This window comes from Hyla sarda, chromosome 1 (genome assembly GCF_029499605.1).
Source record: "Hyla sarda isolate aHylSar1 chromosome 1, aHylSar1.hap1, whole genome shotgun sequence".
NCBI classification, from domain to species: domain Eukaryota; kingdom Metazoa; phylum Chordata; class Amphibia; order Anura; family Hylidae; genus Hyla; species Hyla sarda.
In genome coordinates, this window is record NC_079189.1 from 581,379,134 (window position 1) to 581,395,398 (window position 16,265).

A 16,265-nucleotide genomic window follows, 5' to 3' on the forward strand; every position below is an offset into this window, starting at 1 on the left:
CGACTAAGCAGTGACTAAGCAGAATAAAAGAACAAGAAGGGCACCACAGCAAACTGGTCTGAGGTGAATTACTGTGACACAATTCTTCTGTAGGGTCTTTTTGGTCCCCTTCCCCATATGAGGATCAGATCATTTGTATGATGTCTGGTAAAACTGTAAAGGCCACTGTAAAATTTTAAGCGCAGGGTCACACAGGGCGCATCTGCAATGTATTTCACGCTGCATATGCGCCTGCTACCGGCAGTCACTGTGTAACTGCAAAGAGAGGTCACAGATACGGCTGGGTAGCTCTGTGTCTCCTCTTGTAGCGGTGGATTTCTAAAGTAGGAAATCTGCCACTATAAGCGGACACACAGAGCTACCCAGCCGTATCTGGGACCTTGCTGTGCAGTTACACAGTGATGTGCCCCGTGTCACCCTGCACTTAGAAAGCAAATGAGCAATGTGTGGCTTTAGACCCATATGAGGGCTTGATTTTATGCCCCCAATTGTACTTTGTAATAACAAAACTGAAGGAAAAATATTTCTGGGACCAAATGTAAAAATCAAAACGCCATTTTCTATATTTGTGGGCTCCCGTTTCTATACAGTGCTATTTACTGTAAAACTACTTACTACTAAGATATTTTTACTTTTTTTGCACGAAAATAATAATTCTGAAAATCATTCTCTACTGACCCCTATCATTTTTTTTTAGTTTTTTTTTTTTGTACCATTTTTGTTTTGATAGGACTTCCTGATCACTTTTAATGTATTCATATCTGATAAATGAAGTGAACAAAAATCAGCATTCTGGACATTGACTGTGCAGTTTATTTACAGTATATTTTTTTTATTTGGCACATTTCCACATATGACAACAACATATGAGCCTGCTGAAAAGTGGGATGGACTTGCTGCGGCCGGCGGCACCCAGGTTGCTACCCCTGGCACGGCTCGACCACACAGGCGGCTGAGGAGATGCGAGGCACAGGAGGGATAAGGCATCTCGTAGCCTGGGTAGCAGAAGATGAGGGCAGGCAGCACAGTAGAGTAGTCAAGACGTAGCAGGAGTTCAGTAGGCAAGCGGCAGAGGAGCAAGGTCAAAGTCACAAAGTAAGGGATCAAATATACGGCAAGGCAATAGTGAGGAACGCATTCTCTAAGGCACAAGGCAACAACGATCCGGCAGGGGAGTGAGGAGGGTGGAGGAATTTATAAATGAGCCACAGGTGAATTACACTAATGAGCGTTACTGGCCCTTTAAATCTTAAAGCTCCGGCGTGAACGCCCTTGGGGAGGAGAGAGGCAGAGGCAGGAGAAACAACCGGGGAGTGAAGGACTGGGGCTCGCATGCGAGCGCGTCCCTTGATGTGAGTCCCAGCCCCGTCAGCAGCAGCAGGTAAGGGGACCATGCGCTCACGACCAGCGTGTGCGGCCAGAGCGCATAATGTAAAAGTACCCCCCCCCCCCTTTCGTCTCCCCCTCCTTTTACGAGAGAGGAAACTCCTGAGAAGGCTCATGGTCCAGGATATTCTCCTCAGGCTCCCAAGATCTCTCCTCAGGACCATAACCCTCTCAGTCAACCAAAATTTTTTTTTACCTCTCACAGATTTTGTCGCAAGAATTTAGGATTAGATGCCTTCTTAGTAAGAGCCACAATGAGAACAACCAAGGAGGAAAAATGTGGGATAAACTGGCGATAATACTTAGCGAATCCCAGAAAGCGTTGAATAGCACGTAGGCCCGAAGGACGAGGCCAATCCAATACTGCTGACAACTTATCTGGATCCATCTGCAGGCCCTGATGAGAGACAATGTAGCCAAGAAACGGTAGACTAGATTTCTCGAACAGGCATTTCTCCAGTTTGGCGTAGAGATGATTCTTCCGAAGTCACTGAGGAACCAGACGAACATGAGTACGATGCTCCTCTAGGTTGGAAGAGAAGATCAGGATGCAGTCTAGGTATACGACAACACAGGTGTAAAGAAGATCACGGAAGATATCATTAACAAACTCTTGAAAAACGGCCGGAGCATTGCAGAGACCAAAAGGCATTACAAGATACTCAAAATGTCCGTCACGAGTATTGAAGGCCGTTTTCCATCTCCCTTGTGGATCAAAATGAGATTATTCGCACCGCGTAAGTCTAACTTGGAGAAGTCCTTGGCACCAAAAAGTCAAAAAGTTCTGAGATAGGAGGTAGAGGGTAACGGTTCATGACCGTGATTTTGTTAAGTCCCCTGTAGTCAATACATGGACAGAGTGAGCCATCCTTCTTCCCTACAAAGGAGAAGAGGACTTCGGATAAATCCTTTTGGAGAGTCTCCTGGATATACTCAGCAATGGCTTCGGTCTCAGGAACTGATAGAGGGTATATCCTCCCACGAAGAGGAGTGGTACCAGGCAGAAGATCAATAGGGCAGTCGTAAGGACGATGTGGAGGCAGAGACTCAGCCTGTTTCTTGCAGAAAATGTCAGAGAAATCTTGGTAAGGTGGCGGCAGGCCAGGTAAAGGAGGAAGACAAGAAACAACTTTGTGCAGAACTGGTTGGAGGCAACAATTTTGACAGGATTGTCCCCAGCAAATTATTTCTACAGTTCTCCAATCCAGTTGCGGGGAATGGCGTTGCAACCAAGGAAGGCCAAGAAGAATCTCAGAAGTACAGTGTGGCAGAACATAGAATTCAATATTTTCTTTATGTAATACTCCCACTTGCATGACGAGAGATTCAGTACGGAAGTGAACCTTACAGTCCAGATTTTGTCCATTAACAGAGGAGATTAACAAGGGCTTGGCAAGCCGAGTAAGGGGAAGATGATACTTGTGGACTAAAGCCGCAGCAATAAAGTCACCTGCTGATCCAGAATCCAAAAATGCTGTAGCGCTGAAGGAAAACTTGGCTGAAGCGAAGACTTGTACAGGGATTGTTAAGCGTGGAGAGGTACTTTACACAGCCAGGGACGCCTCTCCCATGTACCCTAGGTGCGGGCGAACTGTACAGTCCTTGAGAAAGTGCTCCGGGTTAGCACAATACAAGCACAAATTCTCATTGCGTCGTCGTGATCTCCCCTGTTGCTTAAGACGTGAATGATCTCCTTTTATAGCCTCTTCTGCAAGAGACCCAGGAAACTAAAGAGGTGGATGTTGAAACATGGGTGTCAGGCGGGCAGGTTCCCTCTCTAAGTGCAGTTCCTGTTGTCTCTCCACCGTGGCCAAGTGGATAAGTTCTGTCAAAGAATATGGAGGATCACATTCTGCAAGGGCATCTTTAATTATGCTTGACAGTCCTTTTTTGAATGTGGCACACAAGGCCTGATCATTCCAGGCAAGTTCAGAGGCTAGATAGAATGCGGAATGCGGAACTGAACCACGTAGTCACCAACGGTAGAATTCCCTTGACAGAGGTTCAGCAACGTCATCTCAGCTGAAGAGGCCCGTGCGGGTTCCTCAAAGACACTGCGAAATTCTGCCAAGAAGGCCGAAAAATTGGTCCCAAAGGGGTGTAGCCCAATCCAGGACTTTACCGGACAGTAGACTCATGGCAAAGTCCACCTTTGTATGTTTCGTCGGAAACAGTTCAGACATGAGCTCCAAGTGCATGGAGCACTGTGTAACAAAGCCTCTGCATGACTTGGAATCCCCATCATACTTGGGAGGTAAAGGCAGGTGCAGCTGGGAGCCAAAAGACACTGCAGGATCTGGAAGTAGGAGTGGGCCAGATTGTGCTGTTGCAAGGCCAAAAGCTGTTGCATCATGGCTGAAAGTTGAGAAAATTGCTGCACCAGTCGGGCCAACTGCTGTGACTGACGTACCACAAAGGAGGGAAAATCCACAACTTCAGGCAGGGGTACCGCAGCAGGATCCATGGCCGGATCTTACTGTAAAACTCACGTTTCAGAAGACAGGAACACTGGTGGATGTGGATCCACTGGACCTGTGTGGCAGATGACTCGGACCGTACCAGGGAGCGGAGTCTAAGGTGCCGCTGGTTTTCACCAGAGCCTGCTGAAAAGCGGGATGGACTTGCTGCGGCAGGCGGCACCCAGGTTGCTACCCCTGGTACGGCTCGACCCCACAGGCGGCTGAGGAGATGCGAGGCATAGGAGGGATAAGGCATCTCGTAGTCTGGGTAGCAGAAGATCAGGGCAGGCAGCACAGTAGAGTAGTCAAGACGTAGCAGGAGTTCAATAGGCAAGCGGCAGAGGAGCAAGGTCAAAGTCACAAAGTAAGAAATCAAATATACGGCAAGGCAATAGTGAGGAACGCATTCTCTAAGGCACAAGGCAACAAAGATCCGGCAGGGGAGTGAGGGGGGTGGAGGAATTTATAAATGAGCCACGGGTGAATTACACTAATGAGCGTTACTGGCCCTTTAAATCTTGAAGCTACGGCGCGCGCATCCTGGGGGATGAGGACACGCGCGCCGGAGCAGAGAGGCAGAGGCGGAGGCAGGAGAAACACCCGGAGGGTGTTGTGCCATTATTCTCCCCTCCCTCTGCTTCCCTTTTGCCATTATCCGATTATGGCAAAATGGGATCAGAGGGAGAAGGGGGGGGGGGATAATGGCACAAGGGGATTAAATATCACATTAGAAAGGTAGGCACATGCCATTATGAAATTGAGTACTTTTATGACTTATTTTGTCCGTGGTTACCCCTCACGCGAACTTACGCATGAGGGGTACCCGCAGACATATTTTTACACTTTGGGGGTACAGTCACAAAAAAGGTTGAGAACCACTGACCTAGGTACAATTGGGGAGATTTATCAAAACCTGTGCAGAGGAAAAGTGTAGCAGTTGCCCATAGCAACCAATCAGATCGCTTCTTCAGTTTTCAAAGGCCCATTTACAAATGAAAGAAGCAATCTGATTGGTTGCTATGGGCAGTTGGACCACTCTTCCTCTCCACAAATTTTGCTAATACTACGCAAATCTACCTATGATTAAGTTACTGTTCCTGCTCCTGTTTCTGGCCACGTTGTAAGCATATCATTCTGAAAGATTTCTGTCTCCAAGAGGGAAAACTTTGTCTTTGTTAAAGGGAAGAAAACTGAACAAGGGCCTCTCTGAATTACACAAATATCTTAGTCGGCATTCGATTGGAGTTGGTGTTGCCTAGCTGCCATGTCAAGAAGGCTTTCCAGGGTGCACCTTTCAGTGTGTCTTGAGAACCACCTACATGTACTTGTAGTATCTACTAGTGCACATGTGCTAAGAATCACCTTAGGATTGCTAAATGCAGTATGTAATGCTGGTGGTTGGCAGCCACCAACGTGTACTACATTCCGCTACCTATGTCAGCTGAACTGCACTAATGGCTCCTCTTACTCACTGCAGGCTCCGGATTGTTCCCTCTGCACTCAGGTGGCGACAGTGTCTGGTGCATCTATAAAGGGCTCCATGAGGTCTGCCTTTTTAAAGGGGTACTCCACCCCTAAACATCTTACCTCCTATCCAAAGGATAGGGGAAAAGATGTGTGATCGCGAAGGTCCAGCCTTTGGGACCCTGCGATCTCTGTGCAGGCACTCTGCATTCTGTACATTATGTTCAGAACGCTTGGGCGGCCATGCCGGGTGCCTGCACAGAGATCATGGGGGGGGGGGGGGGAGGGCCAGAGGGCGGACTCCCAAGATCAGACATCTTATTCCCTGTCCTTTGGATAAAGGATAAGATGTTTAGGGGTGGAGTAACCCTTTAAGGCTCCGTGTGTGCCTCTGATTCTGCTCCTCCTCCTATTCATGACTGGCATCACCTATTTAAAGACACTACACTCTACTTTCCTTGCCTGAGCAACACTGTGGTTTACCATAGCAAAGGTTGTGCTGCTTTTTATATCTGCTGTATTCCTGTGTGTCCAGACCATAGCTTGTTTCCTGATGCCATCTCTAGCCTCATCCCTCTGTACTTGTCTGCCTCTCTTGGATAAAGGATCCCTGACCATGCCTTTTAGCAAGCTCTAAATACCTAGCTGCAATTGTGCTACAAAGGCTCTGCTGTTCCACTGCACCAGCTCTATGAAAACACCAAGCGAGTTATGGCTCTACTGACTCTGCTGCTGTGCTTTATTTTTTATCTAGTGTCAGCTTGCCACACCTGCCTGTACTGTATCCCTGATGCTTAGCACCAGGGCGTTCTGGCCAGCTTGAGACCACTCTTGTAGTAGTGACCTGGTGTTTCTCTGCAGCTAAGACCAGCTTCGGTAACCTGAAGCAAGATAAAAGGTAAAAACCAGGGGAACACATAGATTCTGCTCCCAAGTTTGGCCCAAAGCCAAACAAGTAAGTGGTACAGCAGGTCCGAACCGATTGGGGCGTTACACAGTAAAGTTGCTGCAAAAACGCTAATAAGAGACAGTGCACAAATACCTATTCTTCTGTCTAAAAAGTGGTTACTTTCCAGACTATTGCAAAGCAACTGCATTTTATTGGAATCTCTCCAGAAGTTTAAATTAAGTTTTAGAAGTTGTTTCATGGAACTTGTGGGTTCAGAGGTCTCATTCCTGCATAGTGGGATCAGATTGATTAACCAAAAAAGTTGTTGTTGGTTAACAGGAAACACTAGGTTAGCTACACCACTCTAACATGTGAGTTAACACAGTACTCCTCCCCTACGCATCTTATCATCTATCCAAAGAATAGGGAGTAAGATGTCTGATCGGGATGAGATGTCTGATCGTGGGGGTCCTGCCGCTGGGGACCCTCGTGATCTCCCTGCTGCACCTGGCATTCGTTTAGAGCATCGGGTCTGGTGCCAGGGGCTCGTGACATCATGGCCATGCCCTGCTCGCAATGTCACAGCGATGCCCCATCAATGCAAGTCTATGGGAGGGAGCATGGCAGACGTCATCCCCCCTCCCATAGACTTGCATTGAGGGGGCATGGCCGTGACGGCACAAGCAGAGTGTGGCCGTGATGTCACGAGCCTCCGCCCCGTATCACCAGTCATCCGGCACAGAGTGAAGTTCGCTCTGTGCAGCGGATGTCTGGGGTGCCGCAGCTGAGATTGCGTGGGTCCCTAGCGGCGGGACCCCCGTAATCAGACATCTTATCCCCTATCCTTTCGTTAGGTGATAATATGTCTAGGGGTGGAATGTCGAGAGTATTGTTATGTTCCTGTTGTTTTTGCTGAATACAGGCCTATATGGACATGTTATATTTTTGAAAAATTTTACTCTAAAAGCTTGATATAAATCATAGAAAAACTAACCCAGGGGTTCAGCTGTCTCTTTACTTTATAGATATGTTTTGGAATAGTGGAACAGAGGAGCACAAATAAGAGACAGAGATTAAAAAGGTTCTGGGAGGATATTGAGATGTGACTGGAATCACCCAAAACGCTGGTTTGCGAAGTACTGAAGCTGCAGTTTTGCAAAGCATTTTAACATTTCACCAGGAGAGGATGAAAAATGGGCACAGATAAAAAGATTGTCAGAAGAGAGCTGGAAATATAGATATTTTTTTGAGTGTTTTTACCCTGCTCACTGGCTGCACCTTGAGGAAAGTTTTGAAAGCACTTTAACATAAATGAGAAAAATGTTCTGTACCTATTGTGCCTTACAATCCCAATGATATAAATTCACAATGATGCTTTCAGAGGGGGACCAAAGGGAGTTGTGGTATTGGGTGTGAGATGCAGGGCAGATGGAATTACCCTAGGGACAGATGGTATTAACCCCTTGTATTTGTGACGCCAGGGCGTGGTTTATCCTCAATACCAACTGAAGGCATACCGCTGGATCCTGGGCTAGGCACGGGGGCAATAATGACTCTGACGCCAAGTTACAGACAACAGTTGCTTTACTGAGTGACAGATTGTACAGTCTATACAGTTCAACCAGGCCCACGGAGGTGACCAGTGACTTCAGAGATCTTAAGGGCTTGCTGGGATTTGCAAAAGATTTGGACAATTTTAGTGCAGGCCACTCTGACTTGACAACAGATCAACAGAACACTGAAGAAAAGCAGGGCTCTGTACACTGAGGACAAGCAGGGCTCTGTACACTGAGGATAGGCAGGACTCTGTACACTGATGACAAGCAGGCTTCTGTGCACCGAGGACAAGAAGGGTGCAGTACACTGAGGACAAGCAGGGCTCTGTACATTGAGGACAAACAGGGCTCTGTGCACTGAGGACAAGCAGGGCTCTGTACACTGAGAACAAGGAGGGCTCTTCACACTGAGGACAAGTGGGGCTCTGTACACTCAGGGCAAGCAGGGATCTGTGCACTGAGAACAAGCAGGGATCTATGCACTGAGGACAAGCAGGGCTCTGTACACTGAGGACAAGCAGGGCTCTGTACACTGAGGACAAGCAGGGATCTGTACACTGAGGACAAGCAGGGCTCTGTGCAGTGAGGACAAGCAGAGCTCTGTACACTAAGGATAAGCAGGGCTCTGTACACTGAGGACAAGCAGGGCTCTGTACACTGATGACAAGCAGGGCTCTGTACACTGTGGACAAGCAGGGCTCTGTACACTGAGGACAAGCAGGGATCTGTACACTGAGGACAAGCAGGGCTCTGTGCAGTGAGGACAAGCAGAGCTCTGTACACTAAGGATAAGCAGGGCTCTGTACACTGAGGACAAGCAGGGCTCTGTGCACTGAGGACAAGCAGGGCTCTGTACACTGAGGACAAGCAGGGCTCTGTACACTGAGGACAAGCAGGGCTCTGTACACTGAGGACAAGCAGGGCTCTGTACACTGAGGACAAGCAGGGCTCTGTACACTGAGGACAAGCAGAGTTCTGTACACTAAGGATAAGCAGGGCTCTGTACACTGAGGACAAGCAGGGCTCTGTACACTGAGGACAAGCAGGGATCTGTACACTGAGGACAAGCAGGGATCTGTACACTGAGGACAAGCAGGGCTCTGTACTGTACACTAAGGATAAGCAGGGCTCTTTACACTGAGGACAAGCAGGGCTCTATACACTGATGACAAGCAGGGCTCTGTACACTGATGACAAGCAGGGCTCTGTACACTGAGGACGAGCAGGGCTCTGTACACTGGGGACAAGCAGGGCTCTGTGCAGTGAGGACAAGCAGAGTTCTGTACACTTAGGATAAGCAGGGCTCTGTACACTGAGGACAAGCAGGGCTCTCTACACTGAAGACAAGCAGAGCTCTGTGCACTGAGGACAAGCAGGGCTCTATACATTGAGGAAAAGCAGGGCTCTGTACACTGAGGACAAGCAGGGCTCTGTACACTGATGACAAGCAGGGCTCTGTACACTGAGGACAAGCAGAGTTCTGTACACTAAGGATAAGCAAGGCTCTGTACACTGAGGACAATCAGGGCTCCGTGCACTTAGGACAAGCAGGGCTCTGTACACTGAAGACAAGCAGCGCTCTATACACTGAGGAAAAGCAGGGCTCTGTACACTGAGGACAAGCAGGGCTCTGTACACTGATGACAAGGAGGGCTCTTTACACTGAGGACAAGTGGGGTTCTGTACACTGAGGACAAGCAGGGCTCTGTGCAGTGAGGACAAGAGGAGTTCTGTACACTGAGGACAAGCAGGGCTCTGTACACTGATGACAAGCCGGGCGTTGTGCAGTAAGCGCTGCGGGCGGACATGTCAGGATGATTGACAAGCCAGGATACTGCACAGAGCCTTGCTTGTCCCGCCCACACTTTTAGCATTTGGTCTCCTCCCAGAGACACACAGGCATTAGCTGCAGGGACAGCATTTTTTCTCCCAAAAATATAATAAAAAAAACATATAATCCTATTATCTACATTATATAAAAGCTTTTAGCAAATGACAGGTGCCCTTTAAGTTGGACACTGAAGATAACATCTGAGTAGATATTTAAAGCAGGGAAGATGTATCATTTGCGTTTGTTGTTGTTTTCAGACTTTTTCCCACTGTTATTTCACATGCAGCTTTTGTGCAAAATTCATAAAAATTTGCAAGCTTCTCCATACATTTTGAAGAAAATCATCCCTTCACTGTTGGGTTGAGTGTGTATAATCTGTGCTTGGTGAGAAGTACAAATAGGTTTTAGTAAAATTTGGCAAAATTAAAAATGTGTAAATATTAAATAGCTCATATACACATGCAAATGAGAAACCACAGTGCCTAGAGGCTAATAGTCTTCACTTTGGCGAACAGAGCAAAAACTCTAAACTTACTAGCTAAAACATAGTACATTCTGTCAATACAACACAGAGAAACAATTAGCATATTTTTTGTACATTGTTTGCAAAATTCCCCCTACTTGTCCTTGTCATGTCTCAGTGCTGACCCCCACCAATCATTAGAATGACCCATCATAAGACTTATAAAAGGGCCATCCTGTGAAGCAGGAAGGATATTGCTTTGAGTTAGGCGATGAAGCACACTACCACACGCTTCTCCCCGCTCATTCTAATGATCGATGGGGGTCTCTGCGACATGTTTAAAGTTTTTTTTTTCAAAGAACAGAGACACTAAAAACCCAAAGTCAAAACAAGGGTGCCTATAAACCTTTTGACAAATGACAATAACAAATGTCAGATGTGTTAGATTTTTTTTTTTTACTCTACCCTATTGTTCTTGGAGAGATAAGCCATCTGTAATGGGTGTTCTGGCTGAAGGGTTAATTCCTTCTGTGTTTGGCTGATGCATCATGTATTGCTGTGACAACACCCGGGCTAATCAGGAGGCATGGATGACGAGCCAATGACATCTGTCCTTGGCATTCACACCCTCCTGAGGTGGCCTATGTAACCTTAGTCTTTTCATCATACATTGCCTATATTAGGCTGGGTTCACATATGTCCGGCAACCGGCAAAGGTGAACTCAGCCTAAATCTTGACACAACTCTCCCTATTGGGGAAGATTTAGGCAACTCAGCAACTTTTCCTCTGGACAGGCTTTGATAAATCTCCCACAACAACTTAATAATCCTGCGCTTGATGAAAATCCTCTTTTTATTTTCCAAGAAAGTAAACAAGTAAGGTAAATGTAAGTAAATACCTCTGTAATCTTCTCAGCAGTTTTAATTGGCGTCCATCCATGTTTTTAGAGCTTTCAAACTTTATTGAGAGACACAAAGTGACAAATAAATGCAGCAGTTCATAGGCTGATTTATTATAGGTTTTTTATTGTTGTTAAGTAAAATTGCTGATTTGTGTTTTGGAGAGCAGAACTTGTAGACTGATGTGTTGTCATTGTGCTTAGATCAACATTTGTTACTGCTTATGTGCAGATTATTATATACATCACTCAGCGACAACTCCGCAAAAGGGAAATAGCCGTGTTTGTGAAAAAGTTTGTGGTAATCTAAATATACATGTGGGGATGGATACTTAATAGAATTTTGTTATTATTTTGCCCCTGCTGCTGCACCTTTACCCTCAGTTACCCCCTTCTTTTTTTAGATCTTGCCTCTCCCCAGCTGATAAGAAGTGCCAAAATTGCCCTGGCTTCAATATGCACAGTCATAGAGTAGTATAATCCATGAGGGAGCTAACTCACTAGAGATCATTATTATGAGAGGGTATACGTATGCTATAGGACTTGCACTAAACCGAACAATAACTGAGCAACACTACTTAGGAGTATTTAGAGTAATCTGCTCTTCTGGGCAATAATATTAATCATGGACCCCTCATGAGACACCATTACAGACTTTGGCAGACCCCCTTCCCATAGACTTTCGTTGAGGGGGCAGGAGGGACGTCACGAGGGGCGGCCCTGAACACGGAAGACCGCACACACATCGTTCGGAACAATAACTTCCAGACGCTGGAAAGCGGAGCTCCGACAGCAAGGTAACGGAGCACCCCTTTACAGGAAATCTCTGGCAATGGGGTAATGAAGAATACTGTGTCCCTGTAGTGAAATGTGACCCTCCGCACAGAGACACAGTTTTCTGCTTTACTGCCTGCGTCCTCTCACTCCATCCCCGCTTCCTCTCTCAGGGGAACGGGGACAAATTTTATCCGCACATCTTCCAGCCTTTCTCCCACCCGCCTGTGCCACACACATCCACCATCCGTCTGTTAGTTGTTTTAAGACTATAATCTCCAGCATGTTTTCACTGCACGGCATGCTGTGAGAGTTTAAGTCTTGCAACAGATAGTGGGCGGATGGTAGATATGCGCCAAGGGCAAGTGGGAGAAAGGATGTGGATTGCTCCTCTGTCTGCGCTCCACAGTCTGTATAAGCAGTGTAGAAACTGTGTCCCCGTCCACCTGAGAGAGGGTAGTGGGAATGGAATGAGAGGGAGCGTCTGTAAAGCAGAATACTGTATCACTGTATGGAGGGTCACATTCCGCTACAGGGCACAGTTTTCTTCACTATAACGCCACATGCTCCATTCATTTCTATGAGAGCATCGAAAAGACCAGATTTCAGCTCTCGGGCATCATCAGTGCTCCCATAGAAATGAATGGAGAGCAGCACGCTCTCCATTCATTTACCAGTAGATGACACACGCTCCTCATTGTCCCATCCTGTCCCCAATGGTAGGACTCTCCACAATAAGCTATTTATCCCCTATACTGAGAAGCATTTTTCTGACTTAAGATTTGTGGGCCCTCGAGCCCTGTCCTCATTCCAATAGTCATTTCTACCAGCTATACAGACTTTTGTGCAATGAGCTCCCCTTAGTGGTGACTAAATACAACCAGAATTACAGTGCCTTGCATAAAGTCTTTACTAGTGATGAGCAGCATATGCCATATTCGAATTTGCGATATTTCGCGAATATATGGACGAATATTCATCCTATATTTGTGAAATTTGCATATTCAATATATGCGCGGTTATTATCACATGCACGCATGCGCATATGCACATGCACGTGTGCGCATGCGGATAACTATCCATGTATCTATATTATCTATCCATGTTGTCTATCCATCTATCTATCTATCTATCTCCTAATATTCTTTAGTGACAATATTCGTGAATACAAAATGGACATTTTGTGGCTCGTCATATAATTCATTACACTGCATACAGATAGGATGGACTTCGCTGTATGTGTTACACAGAAAAGCTCATTCAAGCAGCGTTTCACATCCTAGTCACATCAGCGTTCTGGTGGACAGAGAGCAGTTTTTTTCACTGAAAAGGATTTTTACTGCAGCCATTAACCTCCCAGTTACTTTCTTTAGCATTGTATTACAGAGAGGGGCAGATAGCTGTGTGTTGCCTCATACATTTCAACAAGCTGCCTCAACTTCATAAACCTTAGCAGAGGAGGCAGGAATAATTTTTCAGCACAATTCAGTGTCCTTGTTCCACAACAAATCATCTGCTGGTTATACTAGTCTGTAAACGGTATAATAGCCAGCAGTCCATTCCTAATAGTCTTTGACAGAGTGAAATTTTGGGTTTAGTACACAGCTTTTTTGTGCTGCAGCACTGTTGTGTTCTGCTGGTGTTGTGCAAAAATACTTATGTTTAAGCATACAGTAGTGCATTTTTCTGCCCTCATAAGTGCATACTACATACCTACATCTAAGTAGTGTACTATTTTGTACCTGTTAATCTGTCAAGGGCCTAGATACTGTTGAAGTACAGGACAAAGTAATTACCAGCTGGTGTTTTACTAAAATACCTTTTTTTAAGCGTACATTAGCGCATTTTTCTGCCCTTATAAGTGCTTACCACATACCTACATCTAAGTACTATACTATTTTGTATCTGTTAATCTGTCAAGGGCCTAGATACTGTGAGAGTCCAGGCAAAAGTAATGGCCAGCTGGTGTTTTACTAAAAATACGTTTTTTTAAGTGTACTATACTGCATTTTTGTGCCCTCACAAGTGCATACCACATACCTACATCTATGTGGTGTACTATTTTGTGCCAGTTAATCTGTCAAGGGCCTACATACTGTGAAAGGACAGCCAAAAGTCATCGCCAGCTGGTGTTTTAACCCAATACGTTTATTAAGCATACAGTAGTGCATTTTTCTGCCCTCATAAGTGCATACCACATACCTACATCTAAGTGATGTACTATTTTGTGCCTGTTAATCTGTCAAGGGCCTACATACTGTGAAAGGACAGCCAAAAGTAATCACCGGCTGGTGTTTTACTCCAATACGTTTATTAAGCGTATAGTAACACATTTTTCTTCCCTCATAAGTGCATACCACATACCTACATCTAAGTAGTGTACTATTTTGTACCTGTTAATCTGTCAACGGCCTAGATACTGTGAAAGTCCAGGCAAAAGTAATTACCGGCAAACAAGATAAAAATGAACCAGCAGAGTAATGCAAACTCCAGTTTTATTCAAGTAAAATCAATACATCATGATAGATGGTGAAGAGAATACTGGACGCGTTTCGAACGGCAATCCGCTCTTTGTTCCAGCTAACATAGAAATGCACAAGGTCTGCTTTTATAGACAACAACAATTGCATGGGAAAAGACAAACACAGGTGTGATAAAAATCAGTAAATTAAGAACATGTGATCAAAAGGTGTGGTACGACCAGTAGAACCAAAATGCACAGTGTGAATGAGATCACCTGCGGACAAAGCCGCTACTGAATGTAAAATGTGTATAGGTGCCCGTTCACACTGAATTTGGTGTACAAAGAAACAGAGCTCAATCATAGCATACATAATGGGCCTCATTTACTAAGCTGAAACCGACCAGTTTTTGACTGGTTATTTTGTCTGAGACATGTCTGCGCCAGTCTGCGCCAGTGTGCAACAGTGTCTTAAAAATCTGACAAACCCGAAAAAGGGGAGTGGTCTGTCGCAAAAGGGGCGTGATTTCACAAGCCGACCAATTTACTATTGAATTCACAGAAAATCCTGTGGGTAAATGGCTGGAAATATCGACCTAGAAAAAGCTGGTCAGAAAATTTTCCCGACTTTTCCCAATAGTACATAGAGAGGAATCCTGCAAGTCTGAAACAACTTTTCCCACTAGTGAAAACCCGAAACTCTTAGTAAATGAGGCCCAATATATGTATTTTGCTGCTCTATGGTCTCCTCATGCTGATGCTGCCATCTCCAGGCTCTCTCATTCTGCTGCTCTATGGTCTCCTCATGCTGATGCTACCGCCTCCACGCTCTGTCATTGTGCCACCATATGGTCTTCTCATGCTGATGCTACCACCTCCAGGCACTGTCATTGTGCCGCCATATGGTCTTCTCATGTTGATGCTGCCACCTCCAGGCTCTCTAATTTTGCTGCTCTATGGTCTCCTCATGCTGATGCTACCACCTCCAGGCTCTCTAATTGTGCTGCTCTATTGTCTCCTCATGCTGATGCTACCACCCCCAGGCTCTCTCATTGTGCTGCCATGGATACTGCAAAACATAATTAAGGTGCTGGTCCCCAGTTTCAGAAATTCCTTGCATTATGGTCACTTTCAGGACTCCTGATGCCACCTCCAGGCTGTCTCATTCAGCCACTATATGGTATCCTCATGCTTCAGCCACCTCCAGGCTGTGCCATTCATCCAATATATGTTTTACTGATGATTCAGCCACCTCCAGGCTGTGCCATTCATCCAATATATGGTTTACTGATGCTTCAGCCAGCTCCAGTCTGTGTCATTCAGCAACCACATGGTTTAGTGATGCTGCTGGGCCTATTACCTATATATGTTTATAGTAGCACTAGGTACCATACATCTTCAATGGAAATTTCAAAATACATCTTTTATTCTTTGAGATTGTGAGGCCCTTTTGTCTCCTCATCTGCCACTAACTCCAGGCTGTGCCATTCAGCAACTATATGGTCTCCTCATGCTTCAGCCAACTCCAGGCTGTGTCATTCAGGCAATATATGGTTTACTGATGCTGCTGGGCCCGGGTCTGGGCCGAAAAATTTTTTAGGGTAGCACTAGCTACCCTAAATCCTAAATTTTAATTTCAAAATTCAACTTTTATTCTTAGGGATTGTGAAGCCCTGGTGTCTCCTCATGCTTCAGCCAACTCCAGGCTGTGTCATTCAGCCAATATATGGTTTACTGATGCTGCTGGGCCTGGGTCAGGGCATAAAAATGTTTTATGGTAGCACTAGCTACCCTAAATCTTCAATTTAATTTTCAAAATTCGTCTTTTAATCGTAATTGGAAAGGAAGTGCAGAAAATGCGGGGGTTCTGACCTCCGAGCGCTACTGTGATCATGTATTTATGCGAAGATGCCAAAGGTACACAAGAACTTTTATTTATCCATATATATATAACACTCAATGTGTGTGTGTATGTATGTGTGTATGTGTACATGTTCAAGCATCATGTCCATACGGCAAAAGATATTAACATGAAACTTGGCACACATGTTACTTATATGTCAACAACAAATAAAGGATAGGT